At 47.1% G+C, this 20444-nt stretch overlaps 1 long non-coding RNA gene across 1 annotated transcript; it reads right to left on the bottom strand.

Annotated features, from left to right (window-relative positions):
* Positions 1–389: 389 nt before the first annotated feature.
* LOC131202811 (uncharacterized) lies at positions 390–12165 on the bottom strand. The gene is made up of 3 exons (XR_009156223.1): positions 12057–12165; positions 5926–6041; positions 390–619 (listed from the first exon to the last, which is right to left on the bottom strand). It is a non-coding gene; the product is annotated as an uncharacterized LOC131202811 (long non-coding RNA).
* Between the last annotated feature and the right edge of the window lie 8279 nt (positions 12166–20444).

The following is a 20444-nucleotide window of genomic DNA, read 5'->3' as shown; positions in this document are numbered from 1 at the left end:
TTAACGTAACCACTACATCATCTGCAAAAGCTCTAACTTTGTACTCATATTGTCTAATCTTAATTCCTCTATTTTCATTAATTCTCGTATTTTATCTAATAATGGTTCCAGGAGGACACCCAAGTTGCGCACCCTGTCCTTTGGGGCCAATAACTCGCTTATAGAATAACTATGGAACATATTCTCGCACCTCTGGTGAACCTGTCCGGTGGCAAAACAATTCTGGGCCAAAATCAAAAAATGGTTAGAAGAGGTAATGAAGGAATCAATAAAGGGAGAGCCAGAACAATTCTTATTAGGGATTCCAACAGAAAATTATACAAATGATACACGATACTTAATATTACACATATTAACAGCAGCACATATAGCTTACGCGCAAAATTGGAAGAAGGAGAACCCCAGCACCCTCCTAATGTGTTGGACTTCATCTCCCAGAATTCCAAAGGGCACCTGGAAGATGACGGTTACACCAATAAGAAGATATCCTGTTCCAGAAGGTACACGCAGTCAACCCAGGATTTCCAAAGTCGGTTTGATTAACCATGTTTACAAGCAAATGTTATTGTGTGAACTCCATTCTGGTGATCCTAAGGGTACTTCAGAACACATGTAGACACTAGAGAAGAAGAGAAATGGATTCTGTTCACATTTTAATATAGATTTACAATTTGGAACTCTGAGGTGGATTGAAATACGCTGGGCATCACTCAAGTCTAAAAAATTAATACTAAGATATCCAAATACTGTAGGTGTGTTTGTTTGTCAAGCACATCTTGCTAGTGAAAGTATTGCAAAAACTGTGTACATTAGGTAAAGTGAACACGTAAGAGTTTTGTGGCGACTTTTAAAAAATGAATGTGGAAATACGGAAAAATTGGGAAAACAAGAAACGGGGACAACCGAACCCAGAACCCTATCACATAACTATGAGTTACACAAGTTCATGCTGGAGAGGATCTTGAGGTCTCCCCTGAACTTGCAAGGAGATCCGATCAGTCAATCCTGATTCTCCTTTGGAAGGGCAGATGCTGAAGCTGAAGCTCAAATGGTTTGCCCACCTGATGAGAAGAGAGGAAGAACTCCTTGGAGAAGACCCCAAGGTTGGGAAAGATGGGAGGCCAAAGGGGAAGGGGATGGCAGAGGAGGAGATGGCTAGGAAGTGTCATCAATGCAACAAACGTGGATTTGGGCCAAACTCCAGGAGACAATGGAGGACAGAGGGTGGACCTGGCATGCTGTGGTCCACGAGAGAGCAGACTCAGACACGATTTAGCATCTCAACAATGACAACACACAAGTTAAAGCAACATTTTGTGGCTCTTTCCTGCTGGTATCTGAACCGCTCCATCTCCTAATTTGCAGCTAATGGAGGATTAATTTGTCAGATTGTCCCTCCATGCAGAGAAGCAACAACTCTGTCTGTCTGAAATGGTCAAGGGCCTCCTGCTCAAGCAGAGTGTTGGACTAGAAGACCTTCAAGGTCCCTTCCAACTCTTATTCTGTAAGTCCTGCCAAGGACTCTGTGAGCCCAGCAGCCTTTGCCCATTGTGGCTTAAATGTTCAGAAGAATGTCCTAAATATACCGGTCGTTTGCACTGAAGTCTCTTGACTTCAACCCAAAACGAATTGAGTTGCCTCCTCAGGGCCTTTTCTGGAACGGAGCTTCAAGTGAGGAAGCTCAAACGAGAGAGGAATGTCTGCTCTTTGGCTTCCAAAAAAAAGGAGGGGTGGCCATCATCCCTGTTCGCTGGGAACGGAGTTGTGGTCAGCTTTCAGGATATTGTGTCAGAAAGGCATGTCTGCTAGTGCAAGAGGCAACGCTGGGGTGTGGGCACAGACAGGGGAACAGCCAGGATCTGCAACTGGTTTCCACTACAGCAGTGATGGTCCCGACTCGTTTCCCACAGAACAAACCATCCTTTCTTAGGAAATAATTATCAATAGCATGGGGCAGGGGTCTCCAGCCTTGGCAGCTTTAAGCCTGGAGGACTTCAACTCCCAGAATTTCCTAGCCAGCTTTGCTGGGAGTTGAAGTCCTCCAGGCTTAAAGTTGCCAAGGCTGGAGACCCCTGGCATGGAATGTCCTCAGGCATCTTTCAGGAAGACCAGACCAGGGCCTGGTAAAAGTTGGACAGATGGCATAGGTAGTCCTCGACTTATGGCCACTATTGAGGCCAAAATTTCTGTTGCTGAAACACATTTTACAACTTTTTTTTTCCACAATCACTGCTGTCATTAAATTAGTCACACGGTTGTTAAACGTATCTGGTTTCCCCCTTCACTTTGCTTGTCAGAAAAGGTTGCAAAAGGAAATCACGTGACCCCGGGACACTGCAACCGTCATAAACATGAATCCGTTGCCAAGCATCTGAATTTGAATCATGTAACCATGGAGATTCTGCAACGGTTGTAAGTGTGAAAAACGGTTGTAAGTCACTTTTTTCAATACCCTTCTAACTTTGAATGGTCACTAAATGAACAGTTGTAAGTCAAGAATTATCTGTACTCTACTTAAAAGAGAGGGAGGAAGAGCGTGGAACTCTCTGCCACTGGGATCTAATTTCCTCTCACAGGAAACCTATCAATCCTCATTCCATCTTTCATGTGCTAACTTTCATGTCTGGCAAACTACTACTGTGGAAGTGGGCAGTGCATGTTTTGAGTCTTCCTGCCAGTAGGCATGGCTGGCCAAACTTGGAAGCTCCATCCATGGTTTCATTAGGGCTTCTTCTTCTAGTGAAGAGAAGGACCAGGGGAGACATGAGAGCAGAGTTCCAATATTTGAGAGGCGTCTTCAGAGAGAGGAGGTCAAGCTATTTTCCAAGGCACCCAAAGGCCAGACAAGGAACAATAGATGGAAATATCAACAAGGAGAGATTCAATCTGGAAATAAGGAGAAATTTTCTGACAATGAGAACAATCAACCTGTCGAACAGAAGTTGCCTTCAGAAGTTGTGGAAGCTTCATCACTGGAGGCTTTCAAGAAGAGACTGGACTGCCATTGGTAAGAAATGGTGTAGGGTCTCCTGCTTGGGTGGATGGTTGGACTAGATGACCTACAAGGTCCCTTCCAACTCTGCTATTCTGTCCTGTTCTTCTTTTTAAAAACTGGAGTTTGTAACGAAGGGATCTCCTTGGTTTCCACCAGTGCCAATTCTGGGGAGTTTCAGGGTTGACAGGAAGAGTCAAGACGGAGCAATCAAGCAACATGCCGGATAAAAATATTTGTTTTACATGCAAACTGGCCCCGGGTCAGTCCAACATCACATGAAACAGAGCAACGTGAAACAATCTGAGAACAAGTCAATTTAAATTTGCTTGTGGTTCAGACTGCAAACACAGTCGCTGCCTGGCCTCCAGAAAACTCGGGAAGGCATATTAAATAACACCAGATCTGCTGGGAAGTGCTGCACCAGAGAAGGACGAACCTTTTCTGGAAGGAACAACAAGAGATGTGAACTTCTCAAGCCCTGTAAACAGCCCGCCATGAGAGGACCTCACAAGCCGTGGAAGCAGACAAGGGCAAGGGATGGCAAAAGAAACACCAGAATTTGGGTGGGTCAAAGAGGCTACTGAGCTGCCGGAAAAAGACAAGAAGACAATCTCCAGAAAGACCACAGAGCTAGAACCTCCCCAGAAGCCCAGGAAACAGAGGGAGAAGCTGTGAGAGGACTTCATGGTTGGTCTACTTCTCCATGACTATAAGGAGATATAGCCCAGAGAGCTTGTTCAGGGGAGAAAGGTCGTTTTGGGAGATCTTCTTTGTCCTCATGTCTAGGAAACCAGACGGGTCTTGTAAGATTTGGCAGCTAGCAATGGACCAAGCCCACCTGTAACAGAGGTAGAGAACGGCTTATTTTCTATCAAAAAGTCTGAATGCTCTCCAGGTTGATCTGTTTGGGGCTCCAAGGTGGGCTGGGCAAAGGGAAGCCATGATGGAGTCCATAAGTGACAGTTAAAAGACAATGTGCAGGATTATTATGTGATTAATAGAAGAGAAGGGTTGAACTGTGGGGTCCTTGATACTTGAGGGGCTGTCACAAAGAAGAGGTGTTGATTTATTTTCCAGGCCACCTAAAGGCAGGAGAAGAAACAATGGATGGAAACTAATCAAGGAGAGAAGCAACCTAGAATTAAGGAGGAACTTCCTAACAGTGAGGGCAAATAATCACCGGAAGGCCTTCCCTCCAGAAGTTGTGAATGCTCCAACACTGGAGGTTTTTAAGAATCATTTATCTGAAATGGTAGAGGGTCTCCTGCTTGAGCAGGGGGTTGGACTAGAAGACCTCCAAGGTCCCTTCCATCCCTATGATTCTATTCTATTCTAACAAAGGAGAATATTTGTAGCTCAGGATTGACATGAGGGGTCTTTGGTTCAAGGAAGGAAATAGGCAAGCTCTGAGAACACCAAGGACCTCTTCTCTTCTCTTCTCTTCCCTTCTCTTCTCTTCTCTTCCCTTCCCTTCCCTTCCCTTCCCTTCCCTTCCCTTCCCTTCCCTTCCCTTCCCTTCCCTTCCCTTCTCCTCTCCTCTCCTCTCCTCTCCTCTCCCCTCCCCTCTCCTCTCCTCTCTCTCTCTCTTCTCTTCTCTTCTCTCTCTTCTCTTCTCTTCTCTTCCTTCCTTCCTTCCTTCCTTCCTTCCTTCCCTTCCTTCCCTTCCTTCCTTCCTTTCTGCCTGGAGATTTATCCTGCAATCCTTCTGGATTTGGGGCCGGTCGCCTGCCTTCATGCCGCTCTCCCCCACCCCACCCCCCGCCCACCCCAGTTTGGAAAGACTGGCCTGGAGGAGGCCCTGATATCATTGTGCTCATTGGAAGGAACAGAGGCCAGCTTCTTCTCGGTGGATGCCGGTGGGGGAGACGGTGCCCAGCCGCTGCAGGCACCGCTAGGAATTCCAAGGCAAACTCCCCTCCCCCTCAACCCGACCAGTTCAGGTTGCAAGGCCCCTGGAAGAACCAGCCTCCCCTTCGCATGTTCTGGGTCAGAGCCTTGGCGTGCAAAAGGGGTTCCTTCCTGTCTCCAATGAAGCGTGTTCCCCCCCACCCCACCCCCACCCACCCCAAAGGCTTTCCCAGAAGAAGGCTGAGGTATCTCTTACGGGAAGGGCAACCACACCAGCAAGCCAAACTCTTTTCCAAGCCTCTTCATTCCCAGGGTTTCTGGGCTCTGGACAGACGGATTCCGTCTGCCGATTCCCCTTGTGGGGAGCTCCATGGCAAGAGACCCGTTTCAGGGGGGGGCTGAGTCCACCCATTCCCTGCCCGAGCTGCAGGAGAAGGATTTCTTCTGACTTTCTTCACAAGACCAGAACAGCCAGCCAGTGTGAGTTGGCCCTCGGGAAAGGGAAAGGGTGCAGAAATGACTGAGGGAAAGGGTACCAGACTCCGAATAACCGAATAGCAGAGGTGGGAGGGACCTTGGAAGCCTTCTAGCCCACCCCCTTGCCCAAGCAGGAGACCCTAGGAGACCCTGGACCATTCCAGACAAGTGGCCGTCCAATCTCTTCTTAAAAGCCTCCAGCCACAGCTTCTAAACCAAATAACAGAATTGTAGAGTTGGACCTTGGAGATCTTCTAATAAATAGCACTGAATTTCGACATGCAAATAGACAGAGGAGGTGATGAGTTTGTGGACACCAACTTTGATTTAAAATGAAAGTCTAGCAAAATATACTGCTGTATTTAATACTTCTTTTTAAAGTAACTCTGGGCAGCTTATAATATTGAAAAGATTAAAAAAATGCAAAACGAAAAACCCACCAGATTTGGGATTCTGACTTGTTTGGTGCCCTCAGCCTTGCTACAGAATGGGTTCCTCTCCCCCCCCTCCCCCCGTTCCTGCCCCATGACTTCTCCCTCTCCTAGTCTAGTTTAGGAATAAAGAGAATATTTAGTGTTCCGTGTTTATTTAGCCTTTAAGCTCACCAGCCATGGGCCTGGATCAACTCTCTTGAAGGTGCCCTGGAAACAGAGCTCTTTCTCCTGTTGACTCACGGCTAGAGTTTTGCCTTCGGCTCCTTTGTTTCAAGAATAGATTTGACCTTTTTGAGAAAAGCAAAACAAAACAAAAATAAGAGTAATCAAATAATAGCTTTGAAAACTTCTGACCCAAACGGAAGCTGAAACCATGATTCAGTAGGCTGGCAATGGAAGAAGTCCGGCCCTTTAGAAGAAGGGCAGATGGCCACCAAATTACCTCTCTTCCTATCATTAAGAAGAAGAAGTCAGGCTGAGAAGAACTTCATGAAAAGCTTCCTGGTTTTGGAAGCTCTTCTAAGCTAATAGGACATTCTCTTGGCCAAGTGCTCAGGCACCGGAGAGGGAGAAGCACCAAAAGCCTTCCAGAATTGGAACCACACAAAGCTGGAAGTTCCTCTAGCCCAGCGTGAAGAGCCCTTCTACAACATCTCTTTTAACTCGTGCTTGAAAAGATGCCAAAACTAGCAAAGCGGATCCATGAAGCCCAACTCCTCTGCATTCAGAAGACATGATGAAGCCGCCTTCATTGCCCAACACATGGACAGACTTAACCACAGTTTCAGCTGGGAAACTATGAGCATCCTAGACCAAGTCAAATGCAAAACTTCTGGCACTGAGACAAATTGGCCATCAACAGGCGCAAAGAGAAAAACAACAACTACATACCATTCAAAAGAGACAATCACAAAACCAAAACAGAAAAAGACGATCAGAACCACTTCTCACCAACAACAAACACCCAGATAAGCAGAGATAAACACCAAGCAGTAACCCATACTTCAATCAAGAATCTACCAACACAGTAAACAACAGCTTAATCGAGGAACCATCAAGAGCCCTCCCACCAGGACTGACAGGAGCCCACTCCCTCCTATCATTGATGATGTTAACTAGTTTGGTCACGAAATGTCTGCAAGAAAACCACCAAGCTCAGAGAGCACCAAGGATCCCCCACAGTCCTCCTCCTCCTGAAGTGTCAGATCGGCTCCATCACTGGAGCCTTTTAAGAAGAGATTTGTCTGGAATGTAACTGCAGTCCTTCCTGCTTGTTTATCGCCTTCCTTAAAACCATCTTATCACTACACGTAGTCCTCACTTTATGTCCATAACAGAGCCTGAAATTTCCATTGTAAGTCATGACAATCAAAAGTTAAGGGTCTCACAAAATCGAATCCAATTGTATGACTTTTTTGGTGGCAATCGTTACGTAAACACCATGATCATTAAGTGAATCAATGTATTCCCTATGAGTGTTTTTGGCCAGAAATTAGATGAAAGGGCCAAAAACAAGCCCCCAAAAAATTATAAACCAGGGTCATGTGACCACAGAATGCTGCAACCAGTTGCCAACAGCCCAAATGCTACCACGTGGCCATGGAGGTGTATGCAGCTGTATGCAGAACTCAAGAACCAGGTCCTAAGTAGGGGTTTTTTTTGGGGAGGGGGGAAGGGGCTATCATGACTTTGAATGAGGATTACCTATAGTAGACAGAAGACTTCGGGCGGAATCTGACCCAAAGCCTAGATAGCATCTCTTGATGCAGCTCAAAAGGGCATTCGGTGTCTTGCCTGGTTCTGCTGCATCTTTCTGAGGGTGAATGTTTACCTTTGTGGCCTACAAAAACCCCAAATCATTCACAGAATAACAGAGTCAGAAGGGACCCTGGAGGTCTTCTAGTCCAACCCCCTGCTCAAGCAGGAGACCCTAGACCATTTCAGACAGATGGCTGCCCAGTCTCTTCTTAAAAGCCCCCAGTGATGGAGCCCCCACAACTTCTGGATGTTCCACTGGTTAATTGTTTCTTGCTGTCAGGAAATTTCTCCTTAATTCTAGGTTGCTTCAACTCCTTGATCAGTTTCCACCAGTGGTGGGATTCAGTCAGTTTGCACCACTTCGGGAGAACCGGTTGTTAACTTTCTGAGCAGTTTGGCAAACTAGTTGTTGGAAGAAATCATGAGGGCAGAGAACCGGTTGTTAAATTACTTGAATCCCACCCCTGGTTTCCACCCATTGCTTGTTGGTCTGCCCTCAGCTGCTTTGGAGAATACATTGACCCCTCTTCTTTGGGGCAGCCCCTGAGATATTGGAACCCTGCTATCATGTCAGCCCTAGTCCTTCTTTTCATTAAACGTGACACGCATTGTCATCAAATCAAGTGTCAACCATCTTGTATTTACCCTTCTTTGGCCCTGCCATCCCTGTGTCTCTGCTCAAATTCACGTCTCCCTCTTGGCCTGGCCTTCCTCACCCCCCTCAACATGATCCTCCTCGGTCTTGTGGGGTATGAGCCGCCCCACCCAGTCAGATGCCTTCTGCAAGTCATCCAAATAATTTACAAAGATATTAAGTAACACTGAGCCAATCCAGTTGGGTTGCTTGCCAACTGGGTTCATAAAAACCAGATTTTGTTTGGAAAAAGCAGGAAGTCTGTACCACAAAGCAAGAGTTACAAAATTTGGGTCTAACAGATTTAGACATTTGTTATGGAATCAGCTCCACATATCAGAAGCAATAAGGAGAGAATATCTAGGGTGATTCTCAGCCATCCAGGTCACGGTTGTCCCAAAGGTGCTTTTTTCCCAAAAAGCAACTGGACTTTCTCATTTTTTTTCCTTGAAAACATTTCGCTTCTTATCCAAGAAGCTTCTTCAGTTCTGTGCACAACAGTACAGGGGAACTGCACTGAAGAACCCTCCAGGATAAAATCCACTCATGCAGAATCAAACTATTGGCAACGTTATTGTCTGCTCATTGTCTTTGGCCCCTTGGGGTGTAAGGGGAACACACACCCTGATCCTGGGGATCTAAAGGCAACAATCAGGAAGTTCAAGGAGCATCTTGGCTCAACTTCTAACCAATGGAATTCCAAAGTATGTACAATGGAGTTACAGACCTGTGACCATCTATTTGGATGTGATGCACTCAACCAAGATGCCAAGATGTTGGCTTTAACCAAGAAACATGGTTTTTGCCCAAAAGAAACTAAGATGTTTTGGGTCCTTAAGGAGCCGTCACTCCTAGCCTAACCTTCTGAAACCCAACCAGTACCTCCCATCCCACCCCTGTATTCTGGCCAACTCTGTTTTGGCATTTGGCACAGAGCAACCCTGGACTTATGTGGACGTCAGCTGCTTCCTTCTTCCTCCGTCTTCATCTTGGCCTTTCCAGTCCCAACCCATCAGAAGCAGGACCTAAGAAAGACTTAAGTCATAAATGAGGGGCAGGAAACTCCAGGGGACTGGAGACTAAAGAGCAGTTGCAGGAATTGGGTATGCCTACTCTAACGAAGAGAAGGATTAGGCATGACATGAGGCCAATATTCCAGTATTTCAGGGGCTATGGCTGCCACAAGGAAGAGGGGAGTCAACTTATTCTCCCGGAAGGCAGGACAAGAAGCAAAAGATGGAGGCCTATCAAACAAAGAAGCAACCTAAGGAGATATTTATTCTGGCTGTACACCGCCCTGAGTCCTTCGGGAGAAGGGCGGTATAGAAATCTAATAAATAAATAATAATAATATTTCCTGGCAATGAGAACAATTAATCAATGGAATGACTTGCCTCCAGATGTTGTGGGTGATCCAACACTGGAAATTTTCAAGACAAGAGTGAACAGCCCTTTGTCTGGAACCGTATAGGGTCTCCCCTTGAGCAGGGGGTTGGACTAGAAGACCTCCAAGGTCCCTTCCAACTCTTTTATTCTGAAACATCTGGCATGCCACCTGCCAATTACCTGGGCCATGAATCCTGAAGTGACAACCAAACCACGGAAGGGCCGTGGAGTGCAGCTCCAGAACTTGGAAGGCTGGGAAATTGGCAAAGAGACTCACAAAGGGGGGGGGAGGAGGGAGCTCTTGAATTATGGCACTCAGATTTATGTTCCTGGGATTCTGTGTATTTCACTTGGAGGGAAGAGGGAAAGGAATGAATATACACTGACCAGCTGCATATGGCTGCCGGCTGCTGGCCAATAAATAACATGGAATTTAGACATGCCTATGCAAATAAGTTCAGGAGGTGATGAGTTTGTGGACACCAACTTTGATTTAAAAAGATGAAAGTCTAGCAAAATATATTTAAGACTTTTTTTAAGTTCCCCATGGAGAAGCTGCCCTCTGAGCCACAGACCAAGTCAGTCCTCTTTCTTGCAGCTATGAACAGGTGGTGAATCCTCTGGGATGATGGCTCTGGACAGGCCCCACATCACAGCGTTTAGTTCTGTCCTGGTTCCCTTTGGAGAGCATCACAAGGAGGAGATCAAAGAAGGAGCCAGAGGGGCAGAAACAAAGCCACTGGAAGCATTAGTGCTAGAAAAAGACACTTTCAGATTTCAACGAAGGAGGATATTTGTAGCTCAGAGATGAAATAAGGGGTCCTTGGTGCTCTCTGCGCTTGGTTGTTTTCTTGCAGACATTTCATGACCAAACTAGGGAACATCATCAGTGCGAGATGTTTAGTGATGGTCTTATCTAGTTTGCATAATGAAACATCTACAAGAAAACAACCAAGTTCAGAGACCATCAAAAACCCCTCAGTTTCACATTTCTTTTTTTATATTGTATGAAACCTATTGGCAGGCTGGTTGGTGAGCTGTTGCATTGTTTTCAGGCTGTGACCTTGAGATGGTGTCTCTGCAGAGCACAATGAGTCTAGAATGCAAAGCTCGGGCGTATGATGGCAGCTGTGACAGTCACTTACGTGTAAAAGAGGCCAATGTTGTCCATCCATTGTGATTCTATCTGTTGTTGTCTTGTAAAAGCAAAGAGAGATTAAGGATGGATTTGGGTTCAACCCAGGTTGGCTTCCATTAGGCTTCCTCAGCCTCCATATCTACGTTCCAAAGAAGTTTCACTTGGAGGCATTCCCGCCATTGTTAGAAAGGTCTTTCCACTCTTCCACAACTTTCTCAATGGAAGAGCTTCCCACTCGAGACCAGAGATAGGCTCTCAGGGAGGATGGTTGATAAAGGCAATTAAGTGAGGAGGGCACAGCTGTTCCATCAGCCATGGACACAGGGCCAATCTGTGATTGAGATTCCTTTCTCAATCCCAGGAACCACAAGGTGTGTCGGCAAAAAAACCCAGTTCCACCACTTGCTGGAAAAATCACAGAACAGGTTTACAAACGAGATTCTTCCACAGAGAGAATGAGAGAACCGTAAAGACAAAGAAGAGGAGGGGGTCGACCTATCCTCCAAAGCCCATGAAGTCAGGACAAGACCCAACCTGGAAACTTTCCTGACAGTGAGAACAATTAATCAGTGGAATGGATGTTGCCTCCAGAAGTTATGGATGTCCCATCACTAGAGGTTTTAAGAAGAGATTGAACAACCAACCACTAATACTGATGATGTTACCAAGTCTGAGTAATGAAGTATCTGCAAGAAAGCCACCAAGGACCCTTCATTTCAACCCTGAGCTACAGATAATCTCAGAAGGTTCTGGCACATGGGCATCTTCAGGCGGGGAAGAGGAACAAATGACATCACACCTGTGTCATGTAACTGCACAAATGACACAAATGATGTATTGTACATCAGGGGTATCCAAACTTGGCAACCTTAAGACTTGTGGACTTCAGTTCTCAAAATTTCCCAGCCGGCGCAAACTCCGTCACTTCCCGATCCTGCAGTGCTCATGGAGACTTGGGTTCATCCACTTCTGCTCCAGAGACCAGAGGAGACCTACAAACTAAAATAAAGTCCATCTGCAGATAGCTAAGAACCAGCCTTTGGAGTGAGATTGTGCCAGTTCTCAAGTTTCTTGACGGAGACTCACCCATTCGTCTGAACCTCTGTCTTTTCCAGATGGTTTCGCTCAGTTGCTGCAGTCACTTCCGGACAGAAACTGGCAGGCTTTGGTTGAAGTTTCTCCAAGTTCCTTCTCTGCAAAGTCTTCTCAAGAGCCTCATTTCACATGACTGATTTCTCAGAGATGACCCAACTTTTTGACCCAAGTTAGCTGAAACCCAGCAAATATGTTTTAAACGATGAATCAAGTCAACCCATATTTACATCTGAGAATGTTTTGAAGCTCTCTAGCTTGTCTGACGTTATTAATAACGAATGTGGTCCTTACCTTTTTGTAGTCCATCTATTGCAATAGCTCTTTTCTTGGAGAAGTCATTATTATTAATTATTATTATCCAATTATTAAGCCATTATCATGAAATATGATGCAAATAGAGTCCAGTGATTTTGATGGAAGGACTGTCCATTGAACTCAACCATCCATTGGCAAAGTGGGGCTGTGTGTTCAAGAGAGATGTGGGAAGAAGCGTCTGGGAAATGAGTCACTCACTTATGGGGGTTTAATTGTCTCTGGAGAGAGGAACATTTTTCCACAAATACAGCAGGTCCTGGACTTCGCTTCCAGGACTCTTCTTGAGAAATTCATAAGTGCCTCTTTCAACAGAGGGAACCAATTACTGATGGCTAATAAGATGTCCTTCTTGAGGCTTCTGCTCATCATCCTCTCTTCTGCTCTGGAGCTTCCAAGTGTCAACTGGATGAAAAACAGAGGGTGGGGGAGGAAAGGACCCTAATATAGTAAAGATTGAGTGGAGTATCTTGTCCTACAGAACATAGTTGGATTTGTGGTACTTCAACTTGCTATGTGAGTTCTTACTGATTAAGGCAGGAGGATCCAACCTTGGCCATTTTAAGACTTGTGGACTTCAACTCCCAACATGGCTGGCTGGGGAATTCTGGAAGTTGAAATCCATAGGTCTTAAGGTGGCCAAGATTGGACTCCCCTGGATTAAGGGTTTATTCACCCAGCCCCTCGGGGTAACTTGGAGCATAACAAGCACTATGCTGAGATCCTTGCTCAACAATTGTCTGACAGGTCTGCACTCTGCACCATAAACTCATCGAGTTATCTAAGGACTTTGACAGGAGGAAGCCCCAAAGCATCACATCCATCTGGGAAGCTTCAGTTCACATTATCAAAGGCATTGGTTATCCCCTTTAAAGCCCTTTATGGCATGGTTCCAGACAACCCCATACTCCTCCTCTTCCTTCTCTCTGCAAAATCCCCTCCCTTCAAGCACTGACAATGTTACCTAGTTGGGTCATGAAGCATCTGCTAGAAAACAACCAAGCTCAGAGAGCACCAAGGACCACATACTTCAAACCTGAGCTGCAAGTATTCTATTTGAGACTTGTACATTCTTTGGTAATACTTAAGGAGCATTACTACCATGAGTCTGACCTACTTAACTTTCCATTACAAACCTTGGACTTCCTTCCTGAGTCACCCTTAAGATCTTGGCAACCCTTCATATTTGCCTACCATGAACTTATCACTCAGGCAACACTCTTTAGGATTGCAACTGAGAGGCAGACTTCAGTTTGCCCCAAATTCCCTGCAAAGTTGCAAACCGTGATGGCAAAAGATAGCAACCCTCAGCCTCAGTTTGCTTTCAATCCATAGGTTGCACCCCACAGATTCCCCGAAAGGAATTCTCTCCCCCCTCCCAAAAAAATTATTGGCTTGGGACACAAAGAAGTTGGCATCTGTCTATGGAGTTTCTCCATCATCCAGGTCATGATTGTCCCAAAGGTGATTTTTCCAAAAGGCAACTGGACTTCCTTTTTTTATTCCTTGAAAACCTTTTGCTTCTCATCCAAGAATTTCTTTTGTTCTGAATTGAGCTGAACAGAACTGAAGGAATTTCTTGGAAGGAAAAAGACCAAGGAAGTCTAGTTGCCTGTGGAAACGCACTTTTGGGGTTCTCTGGCATTTGATGACTCCTTTGGTCTTTGAGATCTTCTCCAAAAACATTGAACGTAGAATAATAGAATTGGAGGGGATCTTGAGGATCTTCAACCACCTGCTTGAGCAGGAGACTCTGTACCATTTCAGATAAATGATTGTCCAGTCTCTTCTTGAAAGCCTCCAGTGATGGAGCCCCCACAACTTCTGAAGGCAAACTGTCCCATTGGTTGGTTGCTCTCCCCGTTAGGAAATTTCTCCTTAGTTCTAGGTTGCTTCTTTCCTTGGTTGTTTTCCATCCATTGTTTTTCATCTTGCCTCTTGGTGCTTTGGAGATTAGGTTGACTCCCTTTTCTGTGTGGCAGCCCCTGAGATATTGGAAGACTGCTCACATGCCACCCTTGGTCCTTCTTTTCGCTAGACTAGACAGAGCCAATTCCTGCAACTGTTCTTCATAAGCTTTAGCCTCCAGAGTCCTAATCGTCTCTGTTGCTCTTTGTAGAGTCTCAACATCTTTTTTACATCGTGGCGATCAAAATTGGGTGCAGAATTCCAAGTGTGGCCTTACCAAGGCTTTGTAAAATGGTGCTAGAAAATCAGTTGGGATGTGGGTATTTCTTCAGGCACGGAATGCAGTAATTCACGTCCCACAGATTATGGGTTCAGGTGAAGCTTCCGCCTCCCAGAAATCACCTTTCGTCCAGATTGTTGCCGAGACTTGATAAAACTGGCACAGCTTTTGGGAACACACGAACATACCCTACGCACTGCTTGCACTTTGTCCTATTTCGGTGGGATTTTGTCAGTCTTTTACGATTCATTGCTATTTCTCCAGAAGCCATTGCACGGCACAAATATCCAGAGGTGGATTGCCGAAACTGCAATAGCCCAGCAGACATCCTTGGGTGAGAAGCCCCAAAGCATCACTCAAAGGTCTGCGCATTCAGATGTTCCCAGATGAAGGAGTCCTTCAGGAGTCCTTCGGGAGAAGGGCGGTCTATAAATCTAATAAATAAATAATAATAATAAAGGAGCCAGAGGGAACTCTGGAATGGAAAAATGGCTCCTGGCAACTCTGGGTCTCCGGAGTAGCCTTGGACTCAACCCAAGGAGACATGGAAGGCTCCACAAGGATATTTCCCACCCACACGAAGCCAAGGACCACGTCATCATACTCATGTTCCTTCTCTATCCACAGGATGCCGGAGTAGGGCTTAGCTTCCAGATACCCCCATATTATTCAGATGCTGTCAATCTGGGTTGGGTTCCGAAGGGTTTATGGGAACTGGATGGAAACTAATCAAGGAGAGAACAAGCCTAGAAGTGAGGAGAATTTCCTCCTAGTGGAAACAATTAACCAGTGGAACAGAAGTGGCCTTCAGAAGTTGTGGGTCCATGTTAAGAAGAGACTGGACAGCCATTTGTCTGAAATGGTGTAGGTTGGACTAAAAGACCTCCAAGATCCCTTCCAGCTCTGTTATTCTGTTATTCTATTATACAACAGATTAACAGAGTTGGAAGGGACCTTATGGGTCATCTAGTCCAACCCCCCCTCCCCGCCCAAGCAGGAGACCCTACACCATTTCTGTTATTCTGAAAAGATGGAGAAGGGGCTGAAAAGGCCAAGCTATGGCAGGAGAAACAAACAAAGTGGTCAAGGACAATGATCCAGCAGGTCCTGAAGGATAGTTCTGGCTAGCCCAGATATAGAGAATCAGGCTGGAGGGGACCGGAAGATGCTCCCTCTGCCTTTTTAACTTTGCATGGCCCCTTTTAATTTTGTTTTAATCTGCTTTGTAACGAGTTTTTTACCAACAGTCCCAAAGGTGGCTTTTTCAAAAGGCAACTGGACTTTGTTTTCCCTTGAAGATGTTTCACTTCTCATCCAAGAAGCCTCTTCAATTCTGACTGAATAGTGGAGAATGGAAGGATTTATATTCCTTACATTCTTCACCATCCACCATTCAGTTCAGAACTAAAGAAGCTTCTTGGATGAGAAGTGAAACATCTTCAAGGGAAAACAAAGTCCAGTTGCCTTTTGAAAAAGCACCTTTGGGACAAACATGGCCTGGATGAGAAGCTGCCCATAGAAAGGTCCAGCATCGTACTCAAGGAAGAGTGGGGGGGGCCTCTTTCGGCAGTGTCCCTGCACCCCTTGGGCAGAGCCCCAAGTCACACGGGCTCCCCCTGACTTGGTGTTCCTGTCCCAGGCCAGGAAGTGGGCCAGTCCAGTCGGCACAGTCCAGCACCAGCATCTAGAACAGGGATCTCCAAACTAGGCAACTTTTAAGACTTGTGAACTTTAGCTCCCAGAATTCCCCAGGTTTAAATCCACAAGTCTTAAAATTGCTAACTGTTGATCCCCCTGATCTAGACCCTCAGCCAAGGGGAGCCTGGATCCCCTCAGAGCTGCTCCCCTCCCTGCCAATGAGCTCCCCGTCAGTATCTGAGCCCCCTCCTCCCCCCCTCCTTTCTTTTCCTGGGGAAGGGGAGGGGCGTATTTCAGTCTCATCCGAATGGATGGGAAGCTGGATTGTGGGGTGGGAGATGTTTCTGCAAAGCCCCAGATTCAGTCTCAGCCAGAGTCCGCTGGGAGGACATGATATTTTTTGGTGTTAAAACAGAAAGTTTTGATAAGTCATTCCAACCCCCTAAGTGAGTATTAAAAGGGCAGGCGGCCCTCACCCTGGGCAGCATGGGAGGGAGAGGTGAGTGAAAGCTGAGGCCCTTCTATGGCTCTGCCTATCCTCCCCCCATGGCTGGACTCAGGGCTGAGGGTGGGTTCCGATGACCTGGTTCTCCCATCACAGAAGGGGCTCGCTGTGGGAAGCAGACTTTGTAACTTTTACAGTTGTGCTAGAAATATGATCTAGGGAATCCTATGTTAACTGACCCAGGTCTCCACAAAGTTATTGATTCACGGCCTCCAAAATCCTTTCATCTTACTCAAACCTAAGAATTCATTAAACACTTATTTCAAATTGTAAACACACACCAGCAAGCATACAAAACTCCATTAATACAATGTAAACATCATTACAACGCTCACAATTCAATTCAAAGAAAGAGACCAGATCACTTGATTTAATCAACCCCCTTCTCTGGGGTCAACACCTACTCACACCCCTCAACTCAAGTGTCACCCTAGGGATCACCACTTACACACTCCCACTCCCAGGACAAACTCCCCTATAAAACCATCCCTCTGTACCCCATTTTATCTGTAGCTGCCCCCCCCCAGCAAACCTCTTTGCTTTGGGAAAGTTGTGCCTTTTCTCACAACTGTCTGGATTTCATTTTCGTTTATTCTTGCACAACCTTGAGTTGGAACCCCAAAGTATTCTTCTGCCACAGCCCAGGGCAACTGCTGACTTCCTGCAATGGGCGACAGACCCACATTCCCTCTCCTTCTCCCACAGTGATCTTCCTGGCCTTGGGAGCCTCCGATCTGAGCAGGAACTGGCAACAGCCAAGCCTAGCATTTTATTAGTTTTTGAACAAGCCTCTTCCAGGATGGCAGGGCTGGGCCAGAATTTTGTGGGAAGAGAGAAGCGTCTTTTAATGTCATTGTTTGCCTGTTGTTGTGGCATTATTGGGGGTTTTAATTGAATCCAGTGTTCTCCATTCCGCACATTTCTAAGTGTTGGGTGGTCTCAGTCTTCCTGGGAAAAACTGGAGACACGTGATGGGCAGAAATCCCAAGGGAAGTGCTGCTCATTTCTCACAGCCTTCCTGCCCGATTGTGCCCTGAACGGAGGTGACAAGGAAGCTCAGACTTCATTCCCAAGTCATAACAGAAGCCCAGAAGGCAGGAGAAGAAACGACAAGTGGAAACTAATCAAGGAACTAAGGAGGAATTTCCTGACAGTAAGAACAATTAACCGGTGGAACAGCTTGCCACCAGAAATTGTGGGTGCTCCATTACTGGAGGTTTTTAAGAAGAGACTGAATAGCCACTTTTCTGAAATGGTCTAGGGTTTGGAGGTTGAGCAGGGGGTTGGACCTCCAAGGCCCCTTCCAGCCCTAGGATTCTCTCCTCTCCTCTCCTCTCCTCCCCATCCCTCCCCCACTCTACTCTACTTTACTCTACTCTTTAATCCCCAGAGCTCTGTGCCTGGGGAGTACCCACCAGCCTCCTACAGAGTGCCAATGCCTGTGTGAATAATTATCCTGCACCCTGCTCATATATAATGCTGGAGTTTAGACAGTCCAAGTCTGGTCATAAAGCATTTCCAGAAAAGCTGTTTGGGACCCGGCTGATTTAATGCAGATCTAGGCCGTTAATATATCATGGCAGATGCTGAATGAACTCTGTTCAATCCCACCAAACTTTATACCAATTTTAAAGTATATATTTCATCCACTTGTTCTGCCAATCCAAAGTGGTTAAAATGAAAAACATCAACTTTGATCAGAGTCTAGACCGGTGTATATCAACCTTGGGCACTTTAAGAGGTGTGGATTTCAACTTCCAGAATTCCCCAGCCAGCTTTTATAAAGGGGAAGGGAATGGAGGGGGAGGGCGGGAATGGAGGGAGAGGGGAAAGGAAAGGAAAGGAAAGGAAAGGAAAGGAAAGGAAAGGAAAGGAAGGGAAGAAGGGAAGAAGGGAACGGGAAGGAAAGGGACGGGCGATCCTCTGGACCACCTTGCGCGGGAAAAAGGCGCGCAAGTGGAGCGGAGCGGAGCACCAGCGCTCCGCTGGACCACTCTGTGGCTGCTGGGCAGAAGCTGCAGGGAGCGGTTGGCAGGTGCGCATCTCCCCGGCGCGATCCGGCGTGGTCCTGGGCTCTCAGCACAGCCGAGGGTCCGTCTGCCCTTCTCGGGCGCCTCGCCGAAGCGGCAGAGGGTTTCTTTTGTGCCCCGCTCACCCGCGGTCCCTGGGAAAGCGAGGGGAAGGGCGCGCCCAGAGAATCCTTGCACGACCGCGGGGCTGCGGGGGGGGGGGAGTGGAGAGGCAGGGAGGGCCAGACGTGGGGGCTGCGGAGTGACCGGCCCCGGGAAAGGGCCTCCCAGCAGCGCAGCAGCAGCGCCTAGTGGGTGGAGCCGCCTTAAAGACTTTAGGGACACCGGGCCCTCCTGCTGGGACCCCGATGGACAATTTTACTTCTGCTCTTCCTTGTGCTTCGGTTCTGCTCTGAGTGGAGAGGAAAACGAATCAGAATAATTGGGTCCGGTTGCATCTCAGCAAGTTGGAAGGAAGGGGCTCAATCAGAATAGAGCTGGAAGGGACCCTGGAGGTCTTCTAGTCCAACCCTTTGCTCAAGCAGGAGACCCTCGACCATTTCGGACAAATGGCTGTCCAGCCTCTTCTTTAAAAACTCCAGTGATGGAGCCCCCACAACTTCTGGAGGGCTGCCATCATGTCCCCTGGCCCTTCTTGTCATTCAACTAGACCTCCCCCAATTCCTGCAGCCGGTCTTCGGATGTTTTAGCCTCTGGCTCCCTAAACATCTTTGTCAAGTGATACAGCATGGTGTCAAACCACTTTAGTATTGTGGTGCTATGCAGCAGCTGATGCATTTTAGCGATCCCTGAGAAACATAGAACTACTGGGTCGGAAGGGGCTTCAGAGGTCCTCTAGTCCAACCCCTGCCCTAGGAAAGAATCCTCAGGCCATCCAGACTCAGGGCTCTCTGACCATGTCTGAAGGACCTCCAGCAATGAAAGGGTGGGCGGCAGACGGTGCCCTCCTCCAGAGCTCAGGGGGGAAAAACCCTCCTTTCCTTTCCTTTCCTTCAGCTTTGGTTCCCCCCCCCCGTAACCCTCCCACCCCCAAAGGCTAAATTCCACCACTATGATTTGGCATCAGTTGTCCAGTCGCTAAGTTGTGTCCGCCTCTTTGCAACCCTATGAACCACAGCACACCAGACACACGCACACCAGACACACGCACACAACACTGTCCTCCATTGTCTCCTGGAGTTTGGCCCAAATCCACGTTTGTTGCATTGATGACACTTCCTAGCCATCTCCTCCTCTGCCATCCCCTTCCCCTTTGGCCTCCCATCTTTCCCAACCTTGGGGTCTTCTCCAAGGAGTTCTTCCTCTCTTCTCATCAGGTGGGCAAACCATTTGAGCTTCAGCTTCAGCATCTGCCCTTCCAAAGGACAATCAGGGTTGACTTCCTTTAGGATCGACTGACTGGATCTCCTTGCAGCCCAGGGGAGATCTCCAGTCTTCTCCAACATGGCAGCAGTACAAGTCCAAGAACCAATGACACAAATGGGGTTAGATTCATTTTTTTTTATTAAGATGATGATGAAGATGATGGAAATCTATAAAATAGCCACATGGTTTATTTTTTTTAATAAGATCACACAACACACAATGCTTCTCTCCCCACCCCACCCCCACCCTGGTCTCAGGTGCAGATCCACCCACAAAGATGTCCTTGGCCACTTGCGAACCCCCCAGGTGGCACCTGAAGAGAGACAGAGAGGTGGCACCCTGGGACTTTTCCTCACCAAGGGGGAGGCTGGAAAGGGAGGGTCGGTCAGGGTGGGCTGACCCCCCCCCCATTACAGACACATCAAAAGCCACAGGACACAAGACACACACCACCGAAAAAGATCCCCACACAACAGGTGCTTATTTATTTTAATATTAACACAGCTCATGGGAAGTGGTCCGGTGCCAATTCTGCACGAGGTTGGTGCTGAAGGGAATCGCACAAAAGAACTCCCACCCACCCACCCACCCACCCAACCCACCCCCGGTGTGACTCCATGCTAACCATCTTATTTTTTTCT

Source organism: Ahaetulla prasina, chromosome 8 (assembly GCF_028640845.1).
Source record: "Ahaetulla prasina isolate Xishuangbanna chromosome 8, ASM2864084v1, whole genome shotgun sequence".
NCBI lineage: Eukaryota > Metazoa > Chordata > Lepidosauria > Squamata > Colubridae > Ahaetulla > Ahaetulla prasina.
This window is presented reverse-complemented; position numbering and strand designations above follow the sequence as displayed.